The 17975-nt window shown below is 39.6% G+C and overlaps 1 pseudogene; it reads left to right on the top strand.

Moving 5' to 3' along the window:
• The window catches only part of LOC116554534, a 43323-nt pseudogene extending 31404 nt beyond the window's left edge, over nucleotides 1–11919 (top strand).
• Nucleotides 11920–17975: the final 6056 nt, after the last annotated feature.

The following is a 17975-nucleotide window of genomic DNA, read 5'->3' as shown; positions in this document are numbered from 1 at the left end:
GCGGTGGCTCACGCCTGCAATCCCAGCACTTTGGGAGGCCGAGGCGGTTGGATCACGAAGTCAATTGATCGAGACGATCCTGGTCAACATGGTGAAACCCTATCTCCACTAAAAATACAAAAATTAGCTGGGCATGTTGGCACACGCCTGTAATCCCAGCTACCCGGGAGGCTGAGGCAGGAGAATTTCCTGAACCCAGGAGGCGGAGGTTGCGGCGAGCCGAGATCGCGCCATTGCACTCCAGCCTGGGTAACAAGAGCGAAACTCCGTCTCAAAAATAAATAAATAAATAAATAAATAAATAAATAAATAAATAAAATAAAACAAAACAGTATAGTCTCATCAGTTGTCGTCTACCTGGTACCTTAACCAAAAAATGTGCAGCTTTCTGAAAATAGCTTTTATTCAACTTTAGGAGACTCACCCTTTTCCCTAGCTGAAATAGAAAACAAGTTTTCTTGCTTTGAAAAAATTATTGACACTGATCACAAATCAGTTGTTTTTGACAATGGTTCCATGAACACATTGGACTTCCCTGATATTTGTGGATTTCTCTCGTCATCATTAGAATTGTGAGGTATTGATTTCTCCAATTGTTCCCTCATATCTCACCTTCCCCCAGGGAGAAGGGAGTTTGTCTCAGGATAGTTATTGAAGCAGCTTGACTTCAGACATGCCTTCTATAGAGCTATATTCAGTACACAGGCTGCCTCTTCACAAATGATGGAGGCCACCTCTCCAAGTTCTGAAGCTGCTACTGGGACATCCCTAAAACCTTACAGCTCTATATAAGTTCCAAGCTACTGTATAAGATATTATTTAAAATTATTTATTTAAACTCTAAAATTCAGTAGTTTCACATCAAAAATATCTCTGTTCGACCCTGAGTTTTTCCTTTCTTCCATCTTTACTGTCTGCCTTTCTAATACTTTATTCAAACGTTAAGTTTCTTCAGCAAGCATTTATTAATTCTTCTATGTCCTGTGCTCATATCCTGGAAGACAGAATCCTCCTTTGAGGTGACACTCAAAATCAGTCCATTACAATTTGTCCACTCCCATGCATTTCCAACTAGTCCTTTTTCCATGTTTCCTGTTGCTAAACTATTTAGAGGTTTGGGAATAACTGCAAATAGCTATTATTACTTCATCATTATGACATTTCTTGTCATTCTTGACAATAAGAGAGGGAAGGACCAACCATACAATCAAAAAAAAGAAATATATACATAGTAGGAAAGATATCAAAGAAAAGGAGAAAGCAAGAGCCAAACACTGCCCAGAGTTATAACTGAGTGAACACAGGCAAACATACAGAGTAAGTGTGAATGATCATTCAATGATTCATTTGTTAATTCCTTCAGTAAACACTTATTGAGTGTCTGCTAGATACTAGAGATATAACCATTACTTCTAGCCTCCTGTCATAGCATTTGCTGTTTTTGTGCCCTGAACGTACACCAGACTAAGGAGACTCCTAAAAAATGAATCAAATTCTCAGTAGTGAATGTAATATTATAATTGTATTATTATATAGTAATTATACATAAAGTATAATATTATATGTACTAACATCATGTGCCAAAATAATAACTGATAGTGTGACATCCATGATGAGAACACAAAAGAAGAAAGATGAGACAGACAGGAGGGGCCATGTCTATATCTTTTATCATATTACCATCTAGTATCTGTTGGATGAATGAATTTAAAAGAAAGTTCTTGGCTGTGATGAACGAATCACACATCTGTTGGATGAACAAATTAACATGGAGCAAAATTCTAAATACTATAGTTAAAGAAACACAAGAAAAACTCAGAAATGTCCCTTTACAGTGACCGTTCCATCCACATAAAGAGAAAAAAATTCAAAATGATTTCCATAGGAGCAAATAATTATCACAGTTCCTATAGTCAAATGAAATATTCCATTTGTGCAGGAATTACCCACATTTAATTAAAGCAAAAAGATGCCACAATAGTTCCTCCCATCCTAGTTCAGGTTCTTCTAGTGCCTCAGACTTGAAAGCCAATGAACACTAATCAGATGGGTCTTTCCATAAAGATTTTAGACACATACATGCATGTGTACACACACACATACACACAAACACATACATCCTTGAGTGTGATGACCAGAAGTATGGTCTCTTATTTTAGTTTAATTCTTTCTTCATTCAGTTCGGCCAGAAGAAAATCAAATATACCAACTATGAAAAGCAGCACCTGTACTTGCACATGGGTGAGTCTCCCAGAGCCACATTCCTTACATCCCATTTCTTTGAAGCAAATGCTTGTCAAGGCAGAAGGCACAATTGGAATGTTCTCAAAGAGAGAAGCCCATGCCCTATTGCTAATGAGCAAAGCAGCATGTCTTATTTCAGACTCACTAGAGTGGGAATCTGCAAAGGGAGATGGAAAAGCAGACTTTTTAAATGGCACCTCGTCACTCTGAGAGGCAGATGGGGAAGGAAAAAGATACCCAACAAGGAGGGAAGGCAGGCCGCCAGTCCAGGGGCCTGCATATAGGACTCTCATTCTGGAGAGACTAAACATCCATCAAAAGAAAAGAATAATGAAGTTCGGGTAGGGAGAAAGTAGAGATGGGGAAATAGTTCTGAAGCATTTACAGTGTGACACCAGAAAATGGAGAGGCCCAGGAATAAAAGGCACCTGCCGTGCTCTTGTACGGAAGAAAGCTGTCTGCTCCCATGACCTGCATACAGCTATTGAAGGCATGAGACATATATATCTGAGTGTGGGCATGTGGGTTAAGTTTAAAGTAAAATAAAGGTAGCTGAGTAAATCTGATGCCAGTAAAAGAACATCATAAGCAAAGAGCCTTTGCTCTTAACCAATGTCAAACCCATGGCAGCTCACAAAAAATTTTCAAGAAATCCCCAAATCTGCCCAACTAAAACATACTCATACATCTGGGGAATAAACCAAAATCAGGGAAGGAACCAATCATTTCCTGTAGTCCAGTTGTTCTCAACCAGGGCAATTTTGCCTCCCAGGGGGTGTATGGCAATGTCTAGAGACATTATTTTGGTTATCACAACAGAGGAGGAGGGATGGTATTGGCAGTCAGTGGGTAGCAGCCAGGGATGCTGCTAAACATTCTGCGATACAAAAGACAGTCCCTCATAAAATTAATCATCTCACCCAAATTGCCAGCAGTGCTGGGGTTGAGAAACACAGTTGCAGATCATCTGATTTGCCCACGTGTCGGCCACAAGTGGCCACCCCATCACGCCAGAGGAGGATAGCAGGGGGCAACTTTTTTGAAAATTGACATCGCTGCTGGCTCCTCCACAGTTGGAATTCAGCCTCCCCCATCCTGCCCTCATCACCTGGCCTGCTTCTCTTGTATAACCTAAAAAGAGGAATGAGAACATTGGTGCCCCATTTTTGAAAGGTAGCTGGTTCCCAGCCTAACTAGACGTGTGTTTGCAAAAGAAGACGCTATTGGAGTTTTTTCTCTGAACTTTCCTGAGAAGCGTGTGTTTACCTTCCCTGTCTGTAGTGGTGCAATATGCCCTTAGCTTATGAGAAATGAGGGAATGGTGTGAATTCACTGCAAAATGCCCACCTCGCAAACCACACTGCCACCACCAAGAGCTGTTTTATTGTGACCTTTCCCTGCAAATGCTAGCTTAACATCTTGGGTGCAAATGAGTCATACTCAAACTGTCAAAAAGAAGCAAAATCGAACGTTTGTTAAAGGCGGCAAGACAAATTATATTCAGGCTACTGCACTAGGGGAGAGAGACTTCATCATAAACTGAGCTTAATTCTGCTGATGCATAAGTGGGAGAGAAGCTTTTCAAATGGTGGAACATACTAAAGGAAAAGTACTGAGAGACACTGGGAGATGGGGTGAGGGCGGGAGTGGGGGTAGAGGGGTTGATTGATGAGATTTGTCCAGGCTATCTGTGTCTGCTAACTGGTGCTGATCAAAGTTAGGCTCCTATCTTCCCAAACAGACTGAAATATAAGAGTCTCATCCTTCTTGATGACTACATTTCAAAGGTTTCTAGGCCCTTGAGAAATTCATTTCTGGAGTGTGGAAGCTACATCTCAAAGGAAGACACAGAGGGTTTACAATTGTCAGTGTCTTACAGAAAATGCTCTAAGAAAAGGGGGCTCAGGCATCTATAGTCAGATATTGGCCAGAAAAAACAGTAAATTATTTTGGCAGCATTGAGCTTTCTTGGGCAAAGACTTCAAGGACGCTGGGGTTATCCCAAAGAGATGGCCTTGAGCTTTGGGGAACTATGCTAGTGTTTGTTCAAGTTTCTGAGTATAGAGGGTGGGTGAAATCATTTGTGCTGAGAGTCTGCAGTTCTGAGAGGCCAAGGTTGAGGCCTAGTCGAGAAGAGGGCTCCAAGGATCCTAACTAAAGTTTTGCCAGAGAGACAGCCTTTGTCAAAAGCCAGAGGATCCCCTTAAGGCTCAAACGAACCCATTCAAAAGTGGGCAAAGGATATGAACAGACACTTAGCAAAAGAAGACATTTATGCGTCCAACAAACATATGAAAAAAAAAGCTCATCATCACTGGCCATTAGAGAAATGCAAATCAAAACCACAATGAGATACCATCTCACACCAGTTAGAATGGCGATCATTAAAAAGTCAGGAGACAAATCCTGGAGAGGACGTGGAGAAATAGGAACACTTTTACACTATTGATGGGAGTGTAAATTAGTTCAACCATTGTGGAAGACAGTGTGGCAATTCCTCAAGGATCTGGAACAAGAAATACCATTTGATCCAGCAATCCCTTTACTGAGTATAGTCCCAAAGGATTAAAAATCATTCTACTATGAAGACACATGCACATGTATATTTATCGCAGCACTATTTACAATAGCAAAAACTTGGAACCAACCCAAATGCCCATCAGTGATAGACTAGATAAAGAAAATGTGGCAGATACACACCATGGAATACTATGCAGCCATAAAAAAGGATTAGTGTCCTTTGCAGGGACATGGATGAAGCTGGAAACCATCATTCTCAGCAAACTAACATAGGAACAGAAAACCAAACACTGCATGTTCTCACTCATCAGTGAGAGTTGAACAATGAGAACACATTGACACAGGAGAAGGGAAACATCACACACTGGGGCCTGTCAGTGGGTCGGAGGCAAGGGAAGTGGTAGCATTAGGAGAAATACCTAATGTAGATAACGGGTTGATGGGTGCAGCCAACCACCATGGCACATGTCTATCTATGTAACAAATCTGCACATTCTGCACATGTATCTCAGAGCTTAATCTATAATAACAATGACAAAAAAAGATGCTGGAAAATATTTAGAGAAATGGGAAGATATGTTTTCTTTTCAGTGGTAGTATACAAAACAGTATTACATGTAGCATAATCCCAGTTTTTTTTGGAACATACATTAATATATCTGACTATATTCAAAATGTTTATGGTAATCTCTGGGTAGTAAGATTATAGGTGATTTTTCTTTTTTTTTTTTTTACTTTTATTTTAGTTTCAAGGGTACATGTGCAAGTTTGTTGTATAGATAAATTGTGTGTCTCAGGGGGTAGCACTACTCACAATAGCAAAGATACGGAATCTGCCTAAATGCACATTTATAGTAGACTGCATAGGTAAAATGCGGTACATATATGCCATGGAATACTATACATCCATTCAAAAGAATAAGATAATGTCCATTGCAGCAACATGGATAGAGATGGAGGCCATCATCCTAAGTGAACTAATGCAGGGGCAGAAAACCAAACACTACATGTTCTCACACTTGTAAGTGGGAGGTAAACATTAAGTACACATGAACACATTCTGTTTATTTATTCAGCATTATTTTTTGTTCTATTTCAGTTGGGGCCCCACTTTTCATGCCAGTATATTTCAGCCTGAAATCCATGCAAATGGTGTACTTTCAAAGATATTGGGTGGTAAGTAATGTGGCGCATTCTCTGAAGCTAGACAATGTAGAAAAGGGAAAGTGAAAATGCTGTGTCCCTTCCAGACGTAGTTTCCTTAAATAACAGGGCATAAGATTTAGCCAGAACACGAAGGGACCCCAGGCCAATGAAGAGGAATTGAGATCATGTTGAGGGCATACAATTTTCAAGTGATTTTCTCTGCAGGGCTTCGCCTGGATTAGTACCTTTTACATCCACTATTTCATCGCATTTGGTCCTTACTATGGAATCTTCGGAACTGTGTTGCTCATACACTGGGTCAAGTAAGAATACTGTTTTATTCCAGTAACCCAGATGACCCTCATACCTTCCCTATCAGAGCTATTTGTCATTAGATTTAGTCAGATTATATAATGACATCATGTCCCATTTCTTGCAACTGAGGTGTTTTTAAGCAAATGCGAGAAAAAAAAAATAGCTGAAATAGATGAATAAGATGAGCTCTTTGCAAAAAGAAAATTTGCCCATTTTTTGCCCACTTCCTGGATTCTTAATTGAAGTATTTCAACTGAACCTTAAGTCCTTAAAACTGTAATCTAGGTAGGCATAGTAATACCTACCAAAGAATGACAAAAAAGGGATCGTTTTAAGTTCTTTTATGACTAGAGATTTTCCCAAAGCAAAATGACTTCAGACGCTCATTTTTGCCTGAATGGTCCTCTCCAGTTTTCCAATGTATTCCTCCCTCATTCTGTTGCAGTATTATTCTAAGCCTTAAATAATTATAAGAATAATGATAGCTACTATGCATCACTTTGTTGAAGGCTTTACATGCATTATCTTATTTGATGTAATCCTCACACAACTCTGCAGTGTAGATAGTATCATCTTCATTTTTCTGCTAAAGGAACTGAAGCTTAAGGAGATTAAATCCTATGTCCAAGGGGCTGCAAGAGCAAGTAAGAGCAAAGGCCAATGCCAAAACAGAACTTGAATCCAACTCTTATCTGAGGACAAAGCCCAGGCTGTCAACCAGTTTGCATATGCCCTTAAATTTTCGTAGTGGTTTTGATCTCTGCACTAGAGCTACAGAAATCTTTAGAGGTTCTGCTCCTAGACATTTGGCAGTCACGTGGCTGAATGCTTAGTGTGTCATCTCTAGATACAAAGGTCTTTCAAAGAGGAAAAAGAAAGATCACCATTTTACTGGAACCTTTAAGTCTCTTTCATTTCCTCCAATGCTCAACCAGCTCTCCGGGGGGCTATGCAAGCCCAGTACTTGCTACTGAAACACCCTAAATAGCCATCACTTCCTCCTTTTATTCATCCAAAAAGTTACTTGAAAGTCCTTGGATTCTGTATGCTATCCAGATGAACCACATACCAATGAGAATGAGCAATGAGGAACACCAGGACTGGTTCAGCAGTCAGGTAATGATGGAGAATCTTTCAAATCACACTGATTTAGAACTTAGTTATCTCAAATAATAATAACTCATCTTTAGAAAGGACTTGCCTGGGGGTAAGCACCATCAAGTGCTTTGCATATACCTAAGTGAGATAGACACTGTACTTAGTCTTACTTTACAGATGATAAAATTGAGACAGGAAGTTGAGTAACATATAAAGTCACATAACTAGTAAGTGGTAGAAGCAGCTTTTAAACCTAGAAAGTTTGATTATAGAGTTTATATTTTAAACCTAGGAAGTTTATATTATAGAGCCTTTTGCTCTACACCATGCTTGTCCAACCCACAGCCTGCAGACTACATGCAGCCTAGGATGGCTTTGAATGTGACCCAAAACAATTCATAAACTTTCTTAAAACATTATGAGATTATTGTGTGATTGTTTTAGCTCATCGGCTGTCATTGGTGTTAGTGTATTTTATGTGTGACCCAAGGCAATTCTTCCAATGTGGCCCAGGGAAGCCAAACATTGGACACCCCTGCTCTAAGCCAAGTCAACCACACTCCAAAGGCTAAATTCACTGCCTGTTTTTATAAATAAAATTTTGTTGGAACACAGCCATGATCATCCATTTATGTATTATTTATGATTGCCTTCATGCTATAACAGCAGAATTGAGTAGTTGTGAGAGAATTAAAATATTTACCAACTAGCACTTTGAAGAAAAATTGTAGTGGCCCCTGCTCTAAACTCCCATGGAACACAGACTTTCCAGTGAATCTGAGACTCTTAGAAGTACAGAATAAATTTTATACCTGTAAGGACCCTGGAAATCTTATTTCATTGTGTTAGCCACAGCGAATACATACGGGTCTGCGGCAACTCGATTCTTGCCTCCTTGGTGAAAAGAATTTATCTGAGAAGCATAAGGCAGACTGAGAAACCAAGGCAAGTTTTAGAGCAGGAGTGAAAGTTTATTAAAAAGTTTTAGAGCAGGAACAAAAGGACGTAAAGTACACTTGGAAGAGGTCCAAGCAAATGACTTGCGAGAGCCAAGTTCACTGTTCTGCCCTTCACTTGGGGTTTTATACTCTGGTATGACTCCAGCTTTTGTGTTTCTTCTCCCCTGAGTCTTTCGTTGGGGTGAGCTGTCTGCATGCACAGTGGCCCACCAGCACTTGGGAGGTGCCACACATATCGTGTGTTTACTAAAGTTGCATGCATGCTCACTTGAGGCATTTTTCCCTGCTAGTTGAGTGTTCCTAAAGGAAGGTCATGTACCAGTTAAACTTTGTCAATTTTTCTTAGTGTACATGCTGTACATTGGCCCATTTTAGCCATGGCTGGAGTAGCTGGGACACAGGACACCAAGCCCCTAGGCTGCAGGCAGCCCAAGGTCCAAAAGCCCAAGGGCCCAGCCCACAAAAAACATTTATTTCTCCTGGGCCTCTGGGCCTGTGATGGGAGGGGCTGCCATGAAGGCCTCTGACATGGCCTGGAGACATTTTCCCCATGGTATTGGGGATTAACATTAGGCTCTTTGCTACTTATGTAAATTTCTGCGGCCCACTTGAATTTCTCCCCAGAAAGTGAGATTTTCATTTCTATGGCATAGTCAGGCTGCAAATTTTCCAAACTTTTATGCTCTGCTTTCCTTATAAAATTAAATGTCTTTAACAGTACCCAAGTCACCTCTTGAATGCTTTGCTGCTTAGTAATTTCTTCCATCAGATATTCTAAATCATCTCTTTCGAGTTCAAAGTTTCACAAATCTCTAGAGTAGAAGCAAAATGCCACCAGTCTCTTTGGTAAAACATAACAGGAGTCACCTTTACTCCAGTTCCCAACAAGTTCCTCATCTCCACCTGAGACCACCTCAGCCTGGACCTTATTGTTCATATCACTATCAGCATTTTGGGCAAAGCCATTCAACAAGTCTCTAGGAAGTTCCAAACTTTCCCGTAATGGTTCCAACCTCTGCCTGTTACCCAGTTCCAAAGTCATTTCAACATTTTGAGGTATCTTTTCAGCAACACCCCATTCCCAGGTCCAATTTATTATATTAATCTGTTTTCACACTGCTGATAAAGTCATACCCGAGACTGGGAAGGAAATGAGGTTTAATTGGACTTACAGTCCCACATGGCTTGGGAGGCCTGAAAATCATGGTGGGAGGCAAAAGGCACTTCTTACATAGTGGTGGCAAAAGAAAATGAGGAAGAAGTGAAAGTGGAAACCCCTGATAAACCCGTCAGATCCCATGAGACTTATTCACTATCACAAGAACAGCATGGGAAAAACCAGCCCCCATGACTCAATTATGGACCCCCTGGGTCCCTCCCACAACACGTGGGAATTCTGGGAGATACAATTCAAGGTGAGATTTGGGTGGAAGCACAGCCAAACCATATCAGATAAATAGAGAGAAAGCGAAATACAAAAACAGAGCAGAGATGGAGGAGAAGGGTATCTTCAGCACCCCTAGGTAATTCAAAGTAATAGACAACCCATATCCTCATTGGACCTGGCCAAAAATAAACATATTTGATGAAGATCATATTCTGTTTGCATTTCCCAAACATTCACCACCCACTTGGCCTGCAGAGGTGTTAGGAGATAAGGATATTTTGACAAGAGTTTTTGAACTTCCCAGAACAGCAGTATTGTGCAAGGTCAAGGTTGGGCCTGTGTTGCTGATATAGTTTTATTTGGTAATAGAAGGAAGAAAACTCAGAGTTTTTCTTTAAGTCTAAATTTTATATCTCTTATCTGTTTCCCCAGTCTGTTCCCCACAATGCCAGGTCATAATTATCACAAAGGGGCGCCTCTGGTGAGGTCTCTCTGTGCCAAGCACGGGTTGCGGTATATGAATAAACCCATGTGGATATTCACAGGTAATAAAATAATTTCTCTCAGCTCACAGCTCTCATTTATCTTTTCTGCCATTCTCCAGACCATTCAGTGGCTTGTGATACATTCACTTAACAACCATTTATTAAGGGTCACCTGTGTGCTCAGCATGGATACACTGCACCATAGGGAACAGTATCAACAACAACAAAGTAATAATAATACTGACCTTTTACTTCTAGATGCTGCTTAGCGAAAGTGCTTTACCACCCTACTAAATTTCAAATTTCTTAAAATCAAGGCTGCATATTATTTGCCTTTCTATCTCCCACAGAGCTTCCTATATATGTTAGAATTTAAGCAGTGGGAGGAACTGTCAGATCATCTGATCTAGTGTTGCAAATTTAGATGCCTGCAAGGTCCAGTGGGGTATAAATGTGCAACTCAGGCTGGGGTGATGAATTGAGAGTAGTGAGGCATGCAGAAACTGAAAATCCATACTCATCCTCAGGCACTCACATGCAATTGCCTAAAGAATATTGTGCTGGTTAAATTAACAGCCAATAATCTAGGTTTAATAACTTTCTTTTTCTTTTAGAATCGAAAAAAAAAAAAAAAACTATCTTGAATGAGGCCAACAAGGCCAGGCCTGATCTGATCTGATCCCTGAGCAGTGCTCCAGCTTCAGACTTTCCACCACTCTCCTCTTCTCTGTCTGTCCTCCAGAGAACTGCCCTACCTTCAGTTACTGTGAAACTCCTTTCTCTAGTTGTCTTATCCCTTTGTCACTTTTTCTTCTGCCTAGAATATCCCTCCAAACCTCCACCTCCCCGATACCACCTTGTCAATTGCCATTCTCTCTCCAAGGCTCAACTCAAATGCTTTTTCCCCATGTCTATCTCCTCTGACCCCAAAAACTAAATTAGTCACATGTTCTTGTTTTATCACAATTGTATTCAAATAAAAGATTGGCAATAATTTTTTTTTTTTTTTTTTTGGAGACAGAATCTCACTCTGTCGCCCAGGCTGAAGTGCAGTGGTGCAATCTCGACTCACTGCAACCTCCACCTCCCAAGTTCAAGCAATTACCCTGCCTCAGCCTCCTGAGTAGCTGGGATTACAGATGTATACCACCATGCCTGAATGGTGGTATATTTTTGTATTTTTGGTAGAGATAGGATTTTGCCATGTTAGTCAGGCTTGTCTCAAACTCTTGACCTCGTAATCTACTCACCTCAGCCTCCCAAAGTGCTGGGATTACAGGCATGAGCCACCGCACCCACCTAATAAATTATTTACTATGTGTCTTCCAAGCTAGACCAGAAATTTCATGTGGACAGGACTCACATCTATCCTACTCATTGCTGTACCAACAGAGCCTAGAAAAATGTCCTCCATATAATAAAATACGGTTGATTGGTACATATAGGACAGGTGGATTTACAGGTATATGGGTTCAGAAAAGATTACAATGAAAGAAAATCTCAGTGTTCTCCATAAAGGAAAGGTGAATTCACCCACTAAAAACAATTCAGTGTATTTCATCCCCCTCCATTGGTCAACAGGGGATGACATTTGTCAGATATAGCTGGAAATGACAACATTGTTCTGAACCAGGCAGAGAACCAAATTCCATGTAGGAGTTTTCTTGAGATTACAGTCTCACCTCCTGATTATCTTGTTTATTCCTTCCACAGAGCCTTGAAGAAATCTGCAGCCCTCTGGGCGGATGCTTACTATGAAAAATGATGCTGAATGTCAGCCCTGACACGCATGTAATTGCATTTCTGAGGAGGGTGGGTGCACGTGCAGGAGCTCTTCCCTGCTTAACTGAGACTTAATTATCACCATTGGTATACCTGACTCTTCTAGGAACTTGAATCCCAATCACATGTGATAACCCCTTCCCTAAAAGTCTTCTCTGCAAATAGGAAACACAAGATGACACTGACCAGGGTGACAAAACAGAAATGGATCACAACATTTTTTCATTAGGACCTTAAATTCAGTATCCCCAGTAGACCTTAGTCAGGTCATCTCAGTCAAGGGCCAGAAGTACAAAAAACCAGGCAAATGTTTTATTAATGAAGTGAACATCGAGACTGGGCCAAAAGAGAACCATCTAATGGGGTACTTTGGAAATTAATGCAATTGATCTTAGAAAAGAAAAACATGTTTAAGAAGCTCCTGTTGAAACACAAACTTTCTTACTTTTTTCTTTTCAGATATGTGGATTTCTTTTTCTTTAAAAACTGAATATAAGTGACATTAAAATTTCTTCAAATATTTCAATATTGACTTCAGAGCTTCATTCTTGTAACTGTGTATGTGTCATTAATGTTTATATACATTTTCTTTCCAAGTGGAAAAATTAAAATGTCTATGAAATATCTTAAAAGAACTTCCTACATCTAGTCCTAATAGCAACAGATCAAGCAGGTTAATGTTCTATATTTAAAGATGTCTTGTGTTTGCCTAAAGAATAGACTGTGTTTCTGGATGTTTTCACTCATAGGTGGGCGATGAGCAACGAGAACACTTGGGCACAGGGAAGAGAACAACGCTCACTGGGCTAGATGGGGGGGGGGGGGGGGGGGGGGGGAGGGACAGTGGAGGCACAGGGAGGATGGGAAGGAATAACACCGGCAGAAATACCTGATGTAGGTGACGGGGGTTGCGGGGGTGGGGATGGAGACCGCAAACCACCATGGCATGTATGTACCTATGCAACAATCCTGCAGGATACAGGATGTGCACATGTGCCCCAGAGTCCAAAGTACAATTAAAAAAAAAAAAAAAAAAGCAAGAAAAGACTGTGTTTTAAGTATGTTGCCTACCAGAGCATAACTACTGTACCTTGTAATTAGGTTACCCTGGTGAAAGAAAGAGCTTGGTTTTCTCTAATGGAAACCCCAGGCATTGACAAGGCATTTTTTAAACTTGACACCAAAGTAATCATGTCTTAGGACAAGAGGGCTTTCTCACAAAAGAAAGTTTTCATGCTAGAGGAATAAGTGGACACCCTTGATAACATACTGATCCCTAGTGTCTATACTTTCATTAAAGCTTACCTTAGCTGCAGGGAGGGGAAGCACAATAGTGCAAGCTTGCTTCCCCAGCTCCAAGGGAGTCAGCACTACCGGATTATCTGTTCCCTGACATTCTACCAGTATACATTTATTCCCTTACTCCAAGCTCTGTGAAATACTCTTTTTGCTTTGTTTGTTTCTCAATTAAACCCCTACTGGAAAAGAACACATTAAATCACTCATAGCTCCTGGGGACTTAATCACGCATGGCAAAGTTAAGAAAACAAAGACTGGTTGTCTTCAAGGAAGAGGTGTTATTAAAATTGTAATGGCTAATGTCAAATAGGAAAGTTAGGCAGGAGATGAAAAGAATAAAAAGCTATTTAGACTTCAGGTCTCTTCGTAATAGGCAGGCAAGAGACCACATTCCTTCCACTGGTGGATGTCTAGATAATTTCTCCTGCCTCAATCAGGGTTGCAAGTGGGAGTGGGCTCAGTGATTGTTTTTTCTGTCTCCCCTGGTCCAAACGAGAGATTCTCAAGAACTACTTGTTCTCCTGATTATTTAGAAATAGGAACCAGACTCTCTTTGGGCAAATTTACTATCTAAAACATATTCTCCCCTCAGTGTTAAAAATGGCCCACTTTGTTAATCTCCGAACAGAATTATTACTGTGTAGCTTGAAGAAAGTTGGGAAATTTAGACAGATTATACAAAGACACATGAAATCAGTTCAAAAAAGATGGTTGGGCCAGGCAGGTGGTTCACATCTGTAATCCCAACATTTGAGAGTCCAAGGCAGGAGGATCTCTTGAAACCAGAAGTTCAAGACTGGGCAACATAGAGACTTTTGAGCAACTAGAGAGTTTTTTTAATTAGAGATTCTGTCTCTAAAATAAGTAAGTAAGTACATAAATAAACAAAATTGAAAATTCAAAAAAGGTGCTAGCCCATCTGGTTCCGGGCTTTTCTTTGCTGGGAGGTTTTTGATTACTGCTTCAATCTCCTTAATCATTGTTGATCTGTTCAGATTTTCTTTTTTCATGATTCAAGCTTGGTAGGTTGTATGTTTCCAGGAATTTATCCGTGTATTCTAGGCTATCCAATTCGTTTGTGTATAATTGCTCACAATAGGCTCTTATGATCATTTGTATTTCTATGGTTTACAAAAATGTGCAAACTAAACAATGTGTTGTTTAAGAATACATAAATATGTAGTAACGTGATAAAGAGAACCAAGAGAATAGTAAATACAAAAATGAGGACCATTGGGGGAAAGGTGCTAGGTAAGAAGGAAAATGTACCAGTGGGGTAAATTTTAATTGGCTTAGTAAGTTTTTAGTTAATGAAAATCATTATTTTCTGAATTCATTATCTCGACTGATGTCTCTCTCTCACCTGTGGTGACTGGTACTTGCACTTGGTGAGGCATTAACCATATTTTCCTTGCTTGTTCAATACACTTTCCAGAGGAGGAGAACCAAAGCCTACTGCTTTCACAGCTTTGAATACCACTGAGCACTGAGTTAAATTCAGATCCTGCAGGTTATTTTATTTCTACCCTTCAGGCTATTGGGCTCTGCTTTATGGGCATATCTAGAATGAAAGTGGCTTCATCAACCAGGCTATGTCTCTTTCTACTAAATGACTCCTGGCAGTTGTGTTATAGTCCTATCTGAAACTCTTCAATGGATTTCCATGACTCTTATAATAAAGTCCAAACCCCAAGATTGCCCCACGGGCACCGCCCCACCTTGTACCACTCTGGCTCTTGCTCTCTCTGTTTCAGCCCGCTGGCTCTCTTCAGGTCTTCACACTGTTTTGTGCCACAGGCTCTGTGCTCCTGATCCCAATGGCTGAGCCATTTTGTCAACTCCCTGCCTTCACTCCATCTCACCTGGTCAAGCTTCCACTCACTTTCAGATCTCAGCACTATTACCACGTCTCAGCATAGCTTTTCTCACTATCCCAGAGTGCTTCCTCACGAAGTCAAAGCTTCCTGGGATATGCTCTGTAGCAGTTACCATGGGTATCATTTTACACGAATATATGTGGTGTGTTAATGTGTTTGTCTCCCTCTCTAGCCTACAGTATCCATGAAGCAGGGATTTCCCAACATGTTAGAGACACTCAGTAGAGATGTGCTAAATGGAGGAAGAAATGAATGCATGGATGGATGCCAATTCTAAGGGGCTATAGCAAGAAAAGTCCTCTTTGATCTCTCTCATGGAAATCTTCCTTTTGTTTAACAACTCACCAAAAGAAATTTCTGCTCCTTAATTTTTATGTCTGTCCCTTAAGCTTATATTACATACCTAGAAAACCATTTAAAGTTTTCTTATTACAAGAATTTTCTGATTCCAGAAACATGTTAATGTAATTTCTTCCAATTGGAATTATTAAATTTTATTAGATATATGAGAATAATTCCATATTCTATTTTGAATTATTAAAATTCTTTTTTATTTTATCATGGTAAAAACACTTATTATGACCTCTATCCTATTAACATATTTTTAAGTGTACAATATAGTATTGTTTTCTATAGACATGATAGGGTAACATCCATCTCTAGAGCTTATTCATCTCACATAACTGAAATTTTATACCTGTTGATTGGCACTTCCATTTCTGCCTTCCTCCAGTCCCTGGAAACCAACATTCTGTTTTTTGTTTCTATGAGTTTGGCTATTTTAAATATCTCATGTAAACAGAGTCATACAGTATTTGTTCTTCTATGACTGCCTTATTTCACTTAGAATCATGTCTTTAAGTTTAATTTATGTTGTTGCTATTGCAGGATTTCCTTCTTTCTTAGAGCTGAATAATATTCCATTGTATGTATACACCACATCCTTAATTCATTTACCCTTTGCTGGATATTTAGTTTGTTTCCTCATTGCGACTACTGCGAATGATGTTGCAATGAACATGGGAATGCTGATATATCTTTGAGATTCTGATTTCGATTTTCTTGACAAATTCCCAGAAGTAGGATTGCTAGATAAAATTCTTACCAATACTTATAAGGATCTACCATCAATAAATACCGATATATACCCTGCATGGGCATAATTCCATTTAATCCTTAAAACAGGCCCACTGGGCATAGGTGCAACAATTAAACCTCATTTTTCAGATATGAAACCTGAGGCCTAAGAAGGCCAAGCAATTTGCCTGATGTTGCAGGTAGAAATTGGTGGAGTAGAGCTTCAGACCCAGGAATATCTGACTCCACAGTCAATGCTCTTTAATTCCCAGGCCAGGAAATCCAAAGTAAAAAGACAAGGAAATGGCATATATTTAAGCCAGAGAAAATATTCATCTTCCTTATAGCTCTCTTCATACAGCTTTCCCTGATCCTATTTCCTCTAAAGCTTTACTCTTCTTGGCAAAATTAGGTAGTGAGAATTTGCCTGCATGTTTAGTTGGGCATTAAGCAAGAGTGCCTGGATGAGAAGTCAGAAACCTAGATTCTAATTTCAGTTTATTCACTTAGTATCCTACACCGAATTTGGCCATGTCACTTACACACTACATTCCTCAGTTTCCACATTTGTACAGGTGTGATGCTTCATATTTCCTGGCCTATGTACATCATAGGATGGTTGTGACGGTCACATGAAGTAAGGCAAATGAAATGGTTTTATAGGCTGGCAACACCCGTTCACATTCTAGTTACTGTTATTCTTATAATGAGGGTTCCTCCCATCCTAGGTCCACAAAAACCATGAAAGGCCACAGAATCACATAGACTTACAGGATAGAAAGACATTGAATCATTTGAACAATGACACAGTACCTTTTCCCAGAGGCTTATGAGTCACAAATGAAAAAATGATTTCTCCTGTTGCAACAAGTAATATCCATGAGTCATCTTCCACCTCTGACTGTAATTAATCCCCTAGTACCAGCCTGCATATCTCAAGGTTGTGGAGCAGGTAGGAGAAAGCCAAGATACCACTTATCCGAACTTCTGATTAACCATGTGAGTGCACGGTTCTTATTGTTGGAAATCTTACCAATGGCATATAATATAAGTATAATATTTGTTGCCTAGTCAGTGTAAATAAAGGACTTTTTTGTCTGCTTCCATGCTAGTCAGAGACACTTCTGGTACAATCTGAAAAGTGCAGAATGCACAGGAGATTAAACTTGAGTTCTATTGAAGGCAAGGAAACACTCAGTTATGATTTCTTTCCCAGAACTTTATGAAAGTTTGAAAATACAGCAATGTTGAAATAATTTTATAGTGAAGATCTATATGGCCATCACTCTATATCAACATTACTATTCCAGTAAATTTGCTCCATCTCATGTCTATTCATCAGTCTACCTACCGGTATATCCATTAATTCATTTTTTATGCAATTCAAAGTAAATTTCCTGAGGGTACTTCTAAAACTAAACATCGGATAATTCAGACAACCAAGTATCTTTTTCCTCTTCAATAAAGAATTGGTAAAAATTCAAAAAACTAACAAAGAAACTCTAGACTTAAATTCGACACTTGATCAATTGGACTTCATAGACACCTACAGAATACTCCACCCAATAACCACAGCATGATGCAATATACCTTTATAACAAATCTGCACATGTACCCCAGAATCTACAATACAAGTTGAAAAACAAATGATAAAAATTGTGTAGCAGCTGCATCTCTAAGAGAACATAATGTAGTTATCATTTCTGAAAAATCAATTATTAACTCCCCACAGAATAAGCCTCAAATATAGAAAGATATCCATAAATATCTAGATATATGTAGAGAG

Source organism: Sapajus apella, unplaced genomic scaffold (assembly GCF_009761245.1).
Source record: "Sapajus apella isolate SASKATOON/1434 unplaced genomic scaffold, GSC_monkey_1.0 scaffold14, whole genome shotgun sequence".
Classification (NCBI taxonomy): Eukaryota; Metazoa; Chordata; class Mammalia; order Primates; family Cebidae; genus Sapajus; species Sapajus apella.
Note: the sequence above shows the minus strand (reverse complement) of the source record. Positions and strands in the feature narration are given on the sequence as shown.